Source organism: Echinops telfairi, unplaced genomic scaffold (genome assembly GCF_000313985.2).
Source record: "Echinops telfairi isolate 266 unplaced genomic scaffold, ASM31398v2 ScPeMD7_2010;HRSCAF=2546, whole genome shotgun sequence".
Taxonomy (NCBI): domain Eukaryota; kingdom Metazoa; phylum Chordata; class Mammalia; order Afrosoricida; family Tenrecidae; genus Echinops; species Echinops telfairi.
The window spans coordinates 10,529,172-10,539,684 of NW_022105908.1; the positions used below are offsets into that span (position 1 = coordinate 10,529,172).

General features: G+C 41.7%; 1 non-coding gene across 1 annotated transcript; it reads left to right on the forward strand.

Annotated features, from left to right (window-relative positions):
* The first annotated feature begins 267 nt into the window (after positions 1-267).
* Positions 268-394, forward strand: LOC115870618. Its single transcript, XR_004046805.1, has one exon. It is a non-coding gene; the product is annotated as a small Cajal body-specific RNA 15 (non-coding RNA).
* Positions 395-10,513: the final 10,119 nt, after the last annotated feature.

Consider the following 10,513-nt stretch of genomic DNA (forward strand, 5'->3'; position numbering starts at 1 on the left):
TCGTGGTATCACCATGAGTTAGGAACCAACGCAACGCCGTTGAATGCCGTGAATTCTGTATCATCGAAGCTCTGTAGAGTACTTGTAGCTCGGCCTGACGCAGTTCAGAGCAGGAGGGAAAGGATCCCCATCCTCCTTACAAGCCACTGGCCCCTTGCCTCTTCCCCACCTGAATTAGTCTGAAAAGGTTTTCTCCAGCGAGAATACAATAAAATAGAAAAGTGAGAGGATTAAAGAATTCTACAACAGCTCAATAAGGAAATAACACCGGAGACTAAGAAAAGAGAGTCCTTGAAGTCAAGCTGGCTTTGCTTCTAGTCTCCTAAATGAACAGGTAGATAGAGCAGGTCTTGTGGGCGAAATAAATTCAAGACTCACATATCGACCAACAGCAAATAAATAAATAAATAGCCAAGATCCGATTACAAGGTGGGAAAAAGACGTGGACAGTTCACCAAACATGATGTAAGATGACTAACAAACACATGAAACAATGTTCACGATCACTCGCCAGCAGGGAGAGTCAATGTGTCTCTTCTGGCAGCTGTCTTCCAAATGTCCCATAGATGAGTGGATCTTCAGGGTTGCTTCCACTGTGGAAACATCTAAACCGGTTTACTGCCAATCCCCGGAGCCTAGTGTTTTACTCAGGCTTTAAATGCAGCATTGACTTTTCTTATATCGATTAGTTAAACGGTTGAATGCCCAGCATTTCTTCTTGATACAGTGGCTCACTGTATTCCTTCCATCTTATGTTGATGCCTCCTGCATTATTAAATAGGATGCCCATAGAATCTTCCAGTATTTTAACTTGAGGTTTTATTTTTCCCTCCATTTATCGCCGCTTGAGACATGCTGACTATGTTCTTCCCTCTGGCTTTGAACTCTAGGTCTGACCATATTTCAGTATAATGGGGTGCTGTGTCTCTTCAAACGACCTTCTGACGTTTCCGATTCAGCTTTTACTTTCTCATTCCCTTCTTTGGTTTTAACTATTTTCTTTTCAAGATGAAGTTCAGAGTCCTTCCTGACACCCACTTGGATTAGACACTGCAAAACCAGGAGGGAGGCGGAATGGATTGTTGATTTGAAGCCATATAATAGGAGTACAAAATGAAACACAAATAGAAAAGAGTGGAAAATTATAGGGTATCCGTAAGTTATATGAGTTTTATATCAATTGCCATGTAAATGGAGTTTCTGAAGGGGAAAATACAGAAGGATGGACAGAAAATACATTGAAAAAATGGCCAATAGGTTTTCAAATTGTGAAATACTCTAAGCTGAAAGAGCCAAAATCTAAATGAACCTCAAGAACAAGGAAAACACACACACACACACACACACAAATAAACCTAACATACACTACACCTTAGCATATTATTACTGAAAACCAGAAAAAAACATTGGAGTAACATTTTTGGAGTACTGAAAGGTGGGGGAGGGGACTCATCAAACTAGAATTCTATAAGGAATGAAGGCAAACACTGGGTTTCTGCTCTGGGTGATGAAAAATTTTTGGAAATGGATCTCGGTAATGGTTGCACAGCATGGTGAATGCAATTAATGTCACTGAATTGTACCCTTAAGAACTGTGAAATGACATGGTATACTATACATTTTCCACAATAACATTTTCTAGTGCTAAGGCAAAACAAAGACATGTAAACCTATACAGACTGAAAGAATTCAGCAGCAGCCGATCTGCACTACAATAAATGGTAGAGTTTTTTTAATGGAATAAAAATGATGTTAGAAAGAAATCTAAAGCAAAAATAAAAAGACTCAGTGCGATTGAATGGATTCTGACACATGGAACAGTGAAGAACTGCCTCTGGGGTTTTCTAAGACTAACTATGGAAGCAGAGAGACTCATGGTTCTCCCTCGACAGAAGTCAAGATTTACATAAATGTACGAGGAACACTGAAAATTGTAAGCATGTCAATAAGTACAAAAGAAAATGCTGCTTATCATTAGATCTGCCTAAAATATTATAAAGGGTTTAAATTCAATGTGATAAAAATGGACTGGTTGGATCATAAGATATGAGAAATAACATGTATAATAATAGCGCAAGGTCTGAGCAGAAAGAAATCAAATATACCATTAACAACTTTTTGTCCTATACGTGAAATGATACCGTTTCAGTTGAAGATAAAATGTAATAGGTTAAAGAGAAATATTGTAAATATTAAAGTAATCAAAGTGCACAACAAAGAGGTAAGATATAAAAAAAAGATAAAAATGAAATTATAAAATACACTTAACCCAAAAGAAAACATAAAAAGCGGCCAGGGAGAATGAAGAGCAGATGGGACAATAGAAAACAAATAATTAATTATGACTTAATACCCAACCAGATTGATAATTAGATTAAATGTAAATGGTCTGAATTTAATCTCAATTTAAAGGCAGAGATTGCCAAATTGAACTGGAAAAAAAACCAAGACGACCTACAGGAAATACAAATATAAAGCATAAATATTAAAAATATATATAAAAATATAAAACATAATTAGGTTAAAGTGAAAATACATAACAAACAGAAAAAGTGGAAGTGCTTAAAAAGATATGTCAAGCTAGCACTATTCAAATAGGAATAATTAGATTAATTGCTGACAAAGTAGATTTCAAGACAATTAATCTTACTAGGGATAAATTGAAATATTTTATAATAACAGATCATGTTATAAAGAGAACATAACGATCATAAAAATTTATGTATCTAATAGCAAGACTTAATTAGAAATGCAGCAAAATTATAGAACCACAATGAAAAATAGACAGAACTACAATTTTAGTCAGAGATTCCACTACATCTCTTTCCATAATTAATAGAACAACTGGACATAAAATGAGTAAATACAGAGTATTCTTAACATCATTACCAGCCAATTTGACGTAACTGTAATTTATAGACCAGCCCTCCTAAGAATAGCAAATTTCACATTTTTATTCAAGTTTAATATAGGACATTTGTTAAGATAAACCTTATTTGGGAAATAAAATAAGTTTCAATCAGAGGATTTAGGTCATGCAAAGTATGTTTGTTATCTGATTATAATGTAATTAATTTGGCAATCCATAATAACACTATCTAAAGTATCACGAAATATTTGAAAACAAAGTGACACGCTTCCAAAGAATCCATTGACTCAAAGAATCATTCAAGAGGAAATGTAGACGTATTTAGAACAGAATAAAATTGAAAAGACAACATACCAAAATTTGTGGATGCAGCTTATTGTATTCTTAGGCATTTACCAGAGAGAATGGTGAGCTCTGTCCGTGTAAAGATACTTACATACTTGGAATCAATCTGTACAAAATTCTGCTGCTGCTCTTATTGTTGCTGCAGGCCCTGTCAATCCGTTCTGACTCAGCTTCCCCATCGGCCTCGTCCTGCGCCATCCTCACAGCCATTGTTACTTTTGAGCCTGTTACAGCCACTGTGTGAATCCATCTCATTGAGTATCCTCTCTGTTGCTGACCCTCCACTTGACCAAGCATGATGTCCTTTTCCAAAGACTGATTTCTTCGGATAGCATGTCCAAAGTGCGCGATATGAAATCCCACCATCCTTGTTTCTACGGAGCATGCTGCTTGTACCACCTCCAAGAAAGATGTTTTGTTCCTCTGACAGAACATGATATAGTCAAGATTCTTCACTAACACCATCATTCAAGCACGTCAATCCTTCTGCTGTTTTCTTTATTTATTTTCAACTTTGACATGCATATGAAGCAATTGACAACATAGTGGCCTGGGTCAGGAGTACCTTATTCTTCAAAATGACACCCTTATTTATTCTCCAACACGTTAATGAAGCCTTGGGCAGTAGGTGTGCCTAATGCAACATAGCGTTGGGTTTCTTCACAGCTGCTCCAAGAGTATTGACTGAATCCATGCAAGATGCAGTCCTTGACACCTTCAATCTTTTCTGTGTTATCATGGTGTTGTATACTGGCCCATTTGTGAGGATTGGGGCTTTCTTGACATTGAGTTGTAATCCACCCTGAGGACTTGAGTTTTATTCCCAGTATGCCCAATTATAATCACAGATATACTCGCAGCACCTATGAATAAATACGTACAAATATCCTCTGTCAAAATTAAAGATAAAACTGTGTGTGAAGTCCCATTCACCTCCTCGCGCCTGTACAGTCTGCATGTCTATCTAGGCCACCTCTCACAGCATTTCATTACTACTGTTATTGCAAGATTATGTATATATATATACATATATATATAAAATATTTACCTTTATTGACTTTAACTCTTGTGCTCCACCCAGTGTCCCCTTTGCATTGATCATTTTGTGCTGATCTCCCCCTTATTGTACATAGCCTTTATCTTCAGTCAATTTAATGTGAGTCTATGTTCTCCTTGGCAATGTAGCCTCCCTTCCCCTCTATTTCACTCTTTAGGCCACATTCTTAGAATTCAATTTCTTTCAACGCTGACCATACACCTACCTTCCACAAACCACTATCAGCAGGGCAGACAGGTTAAAGATGAATACACAATGATACAAGATTTGTCTCATTTTCACAAGGAATGTCGGTCTCAACTGCATGGTTTACAATCAACCTGAAGGGCATAGTATCACATTCATATCAGTGGCAAGAAAGAGTGCCAGTCAGAGAGGTATACTAATGTTGTGGAGCAGTTGTCTTAAATACCTTCAGGGGAAATAAGTCAAGCCATCTTCAAGGACTGCCTTACATTTGTCATAAAGCCTAGAGAGGGGATGAGTGACTATGATGATCAACTGTGGTGGAGGGGAAAACAGTGTAAAGAATGACTGCCACCAGCCCTTTTCTTTTGTATACCAGAGCAAAACGACAATTGGAGCATGCGTAATAAGACGCAAGTACATACACACAGTTCAACCCCAACAGTCGGTAGTAGAGAGTCAGTAGTCCTGAGTTCTGACCTCACCCTATCTCTAATGTGAGTGAGACTCACCCAACACAATCATGGTGGCCCACTCTCACAAAGCACCGTGAAACACACCCATAAGAACCAACAGGAGTGAATTATTCATCAGACCACCCTCCTGGTACAAAGTCCTGGCCACATGGATCGGAATGATCCCATAGGCTAGGGACTCACAGCTGCTTGAGGCTCAGAAATCCTCAGGGTATCTGGTTGACCCCATCGACATAGTAGAAGATTAGAGAAAACTCCAAAAGGAAGAAAGAGGATCTGGAATCCTGAGGGGTCTCAGTCCACATTTGGAGTCCATTCTGATCCGTCCCAGCCAGACACAAGCACTAGAGGAGGCCTTGGAAAATTCCTAGGTATGTTTTTCTTAACAAATGAGAGCTACACGGGACCAGATCTAGATTTCAGATGTCCTGTCAGCGCTCATAGCTAGCAGAAAAGAACAGGGACATTTCAAAGGAAGGCATGCAAATTCAGGATCAGAGAACCCATTTATTTACTCAGAAACGGTGGACAAAGAGCCTACTTCCCTATTTGTGTAAGGATGACACAGAAGAGACATGCAGTCAAACTGAAGAGAACAAATCGTGTGAGAGAGAAATAAAATGTCATTGTCTGAAGCCAAGGAAATCCGTGGTCCTTACCACAATAATTTAGCCCGATCAATAGCCAGGTGATAGCGCTGCCACCGGTAAAAAGAGATGACAGCCCAGACTGAAGCAGTGTAGTTCAAGACAAAGAGGTGCTGAGAAGTACTATCACCGGTTCTGCCACCGTGTGATTTAAAATATTGTGCTAGTTCCTATGGTTTCGGATAGTGCCCCCCTGCCGCCCCCCAATTCTTATTTGTCTGTTACTTGCCTGGACTTTGGTTTCTCACTCTTAGGCCCTGTTGCTAGATCAGTTACAAACATTTGAGTTCACGCCCACTAGTGCTTGACTCTGTTGCACTCTGGGAGCTAGACATTAGCCATGGTGAACTTGACAGCAGACAATTGAGAGCAGTCTTTATTACATTTCTCTCTCCAGCTCCTTGTCCACACCTACATTGACTGTGAACCAAAGACCTCTTTCAATTAATCTCATCATGGAGGCCTTCACTAAGAGCAGTCATATTGTCTTTCTTAACCAACTTGCTCAGAATCAATAGGTGGTACAAATGATTAGCATAACTCAGTGACTAGCCACGGGTTGGAGGTAGAAGTCTACCCAGAGATATCTCAGAATAAAAACCTGTCAATCTACTGCCCTCAAAAACAGCTGTAACAAAAGCCCTGTGGAACCCAATCCTACTCTTATAACACAAAGTCATTATGAGTCGAAAACTACTCTGATGGTAACTAGCATGCCCCACATGCTATTCCAAATATCTATTAATCAGCCTCCACATCCATTTCAAAACCAATACTTTGGACAAAATAAATATTTTAGGGAAGAGGAAATGTCATCTGATTTTTTTTTTTATTGCGATGTCCTTTGCTTTCATGTTTACAACAAAAAGGCAACAGTGCTCATGGACAGTGGAGGACTCTAGGCCTCATGGTAGCTGCTCATACGTTCACTGCTCAGTGCCACAGTGGGACGTTGGCACCCACCAGTATGCATGTCCGTGGCTTGTGGAAGGGTGCAGGAGTTTGTGGCGAGGCCGAGCATTCCAGGACAAACAAAAATGCTGTGTCATCCTTCCTGGTTATGCTGTGCAACCTCTTAGCCTGACATCTCGCTCCCTTTATAGAGCGGCCACGAATGGTGTGGGCTCCCTCCTCTCTTAACCCTCCCACCTCATCCTAGCCTCTCACCTCTTGTCTTGGGTTGCACAAAAAAACAAAACAGAAGCGTTCTCTTCCTTTCCTGAAGAGCCTTCAACTATTTTGCAGTGATTCGGTTTTCAGGGAAATTAAATCTAGCAGGACAATATCTTCAAAGCTGATTTTGTCATGGATGCTGTAACACACTAGCTCTCTCTCTTTTCCCATAAGCTCCAACCAAGGCAGGGAACATAAGAGACCGTCTATCTTAATAAACTGGTATACAAAGATGGAGACACACAGAGCGAAACTCTGAAGTGAACGTCCCTCCCAGGAGCAGAGGAAAATAGGGTAGATATGCCTCAGATGAGTACACATAACACAAAGACATATAGACACAACGGCAGGTCCCACATAAACATGCACCTGAGTGTGGCGCATGGATAAGTTGCACCTAAAATGTGAAAGCCGAGGAAAATCCAGGCTAAACTCCTTGGCTATTTCTTATGCATTTTTCTAAAGCATATCAGCAGGTGACCGGGAGGATTCAATGCATTTAACAGGCACCTCTGATAAGTGGTGCTAGCATTCACTGTCACTTTGTCTAATGCACTTACTTCCCTAGATCAAATCCCATTCCCATACTGTGAAGCACAGAGCCAACAATGTAAAATGTGCCTGCAAAGTGAAATAAAATAAGGTTACTCAGGGCGTTCGAAGCCCAATTGACTGTAATGAAGTGTTCATTTCTGCCTCTCCCCAGACTCGGCTCTGACTCCAGCACATCACCACCATGACTGCTCTCTCTCTCTGCACTTAGGACGGTCATTAGTTACAGCCATTTTGCCTCAAGTCCAGCATTTGTGGGTTCCCTGCATTTCTCGGCGAATGACTTAAAGCAAGAACATTTTGCAAATTACTACTCTGTAGGTCAGAAGTGCCAATTCATCCTTAAAAACAACTGCAGTATCCCATTTTGAAAATGACTATTGTTACGTAGTACTGTAAGGAGAAGACCAACATTATTGAATACAGCCATCAAGAGCAATTTAGACCCATTTCGTGTCTGCCATCTTTATCCCCACTCCTTGACAGAGCGGTGGTCTGTGAGTATTTAACACTCTTTATGACCAGGGGTGTCGAGGTGGCTGTCCATTCTTAATGGGTCTGCCTCTAGAGCAAGGAAATGAATAAGAAACCTAGTAGCAAGTGCAGACTTTGTCTGACACACAGACAAGAGGAGCTGATGCAAAGCTGAACAGTGCTTAATGCATGCATGTGTAACAGTATATGCCGATGCATGAACCTGACTCTTGATGGAAACAGGAGTGACTGGACTCTGTGGGATGGAGCTCAAGGTATGGAAGAAATAGGAATACAGGACTGTATTCCTGTAGACATGCTTTAAGAATAGCAGTTCCACATAACAGGTAACTGCATAGCAGTAGAGCTATCTCACAAAAATTGTATTAAAAGGTCCCACCTTTGTCATCTGAGAAGGTGAGGAAGGGTGCCTGTGTTGGACAGGGTTCTCTAGAGAAACAAAACCAGGCCACTTAAGATTTTTGATAGATAGCTAGATGATAGATAGATGCAGCACAAAGGAATATAACAGCTAATTAGTCCACACAGCAGTACAGAGGGCTCAGTTCAACTCACTTCCGTGAAACAGTTAATATACTGGAAGCCCATCAACTCACTGAGGGCTGCTGGGTTCAAGGTCAAGGAAGCAGACAGCTGAGTCTTCCATAGAGCAACCCAGGCAGTCTGACCACAGGCAGCAAACAGCAGGGTGGGTCACCAACAGTTAGCCAGATGACAGGGTTGGACAGTCCCCAGCTCAATCGATGTATACACCAGCAGTGTGGCGAAGCAGGACTCAGAGGAGCCCCAAGTTCTAGCAACACAATCTATGGGTTGGGTGTCCCACAGATAGTGTAGCTCGCAAGTTGAGGCAGAGAACCAGCTAAGGCAGCCACATGCTGGTCCAGTCACCAGAGAGCAAGAGACAGAGAGGCAGTGCTCCCTGCGCCATTTATCGCTTTACCCTCCAATCAAACTGTGACCTTATTAATCCTACTTGTCTTTATTGGCCAGGTTGGCACAATAAACCTACCTATCACACTGCCCAAGAGGCAGGCTGTTGGGGGGGGGCAAGTTAGGGAAACCTCAACCCCTCTCTAACTTTTTAGAAGGAAAGTATCCTCCATTGGTATTCAGTCGTGTACAAGTCTGCCAATTGTATCCTACTTTCTGGCTTGTCGGCACTCTTTTGTAGCCCCTCCACAAAAATACCTTTGACCCTTCACAAGCTGGATTCCAGAAGGGCAAACCTGGGGGTCCACTCACTATTGAAACCTCAGCTCACATCACAGTTGGTATCCCATTGACAAAGTTACTTGCCTGGCCCAGTCAACTTGAGAAAAGTCTATAAAAGGCACAGTTATAGGAAGTTGTGACTCAGAGGCTTTGGCAGTGTAACATCCCATCCTGTGCTGTGTGTCTGTTGCCTAGGGAGCCCTTTGAGAATAGGCCTCATCCCTCTTTGTATCCCCAGCCCTGGGCTTGTTGTCCAGATATCTACCGATAGCCAAGAAGTACTGCAAACTCCAAAGTTCATTGCAAGGCACCATCAGGAAACAATCCTCGGTAAGATCCCCTCCTAGTCTCCTGTCACAGACATTTGGATAATCATTATGATTAAGAAGAAGAAACATTTCCATGGCATTTGCCCTGGATTGTCTGAGGCAGAAGCACAGTAGCCTGGGAGAGCAACTTTCCACAAAGTCTATCTTCAAAGAAATTACTTAAATGATAAAATGTGCTTTTAAAGGGTGCTGGGCATGCAGGGAGTGCTTAGTAAATGTTAATGATGATCATTATTATATGCTGACTCCATCCTGCCCCTCAAGGGCAAATGAAGAGTGTCTAATCCCAGGACTCAGTTGAGTGGCAAGATCAGGAGCACAAGTAACAGTACAGACCAACAGAGTGTGTGAAGGTGTTATTGGGTAATGAGCGCATGCCCATTACCCAAGCCTGGGGGCAAATGTCTCAGACAGAACCCTATCCAGGGAATGAATGGAGCTCATAAAAGAGTAAGATCCCAACAGTAAGATCCTAGTAGGTCTAGGACTAGAGACAGGGCTCTGGCCACAGCAATTGGGAGACAAGGATAAGGCCCCAGGGGATGGTATAGTTCCTTTAGCCCAGCGATTCTCAACCTGTGGGTCGCAACCCCTTTGGGGGTCAAATGACCCTTTCACATGGTTCACCCAATTCATAACAGTAGCAAAATTACAGTGATGAAGTAGCAACAAAAATAATTTTATGGTTGGGGGTCACCACAACATGAGGAACTGGATTAAAGGGTTGCAGCATTAGGAAGGTTGAGAACCACTACTTTAGCCTTCCTGGCTGTAGTGTGAACCAGCTCCGGAGCATGGGGATGGGCAGATCTATAGACAGTCAGGGTTTGGGGTGGGGATAGGGGCCAAGAAGGAGGCTTCAAAGATTGAGAAGCCAAGAGGAGAGAGACTTATAAGGCTTATTTCAATCTTTCCCTCTGAGGAACCTCCTGGGACAGCCAACCCTATACCAAGTTGGGATCCTTTTGACTCAGCCAGGACCCACCCACTGTTTAGAGTTGATTCCGACTTCTAATGAACCTAGAGGACAGAGTAGAACTGATCCATAGGGTTTCCAAAACTGTAAACCTTTACAAGCTCTCCCCCTCCTCTGGGCTAATGAGCCTAATATCCCCAGCTGCATGATTATTCCAGTTCTGACCTTCTCCTTCCTCCACCTTCAACTCCCA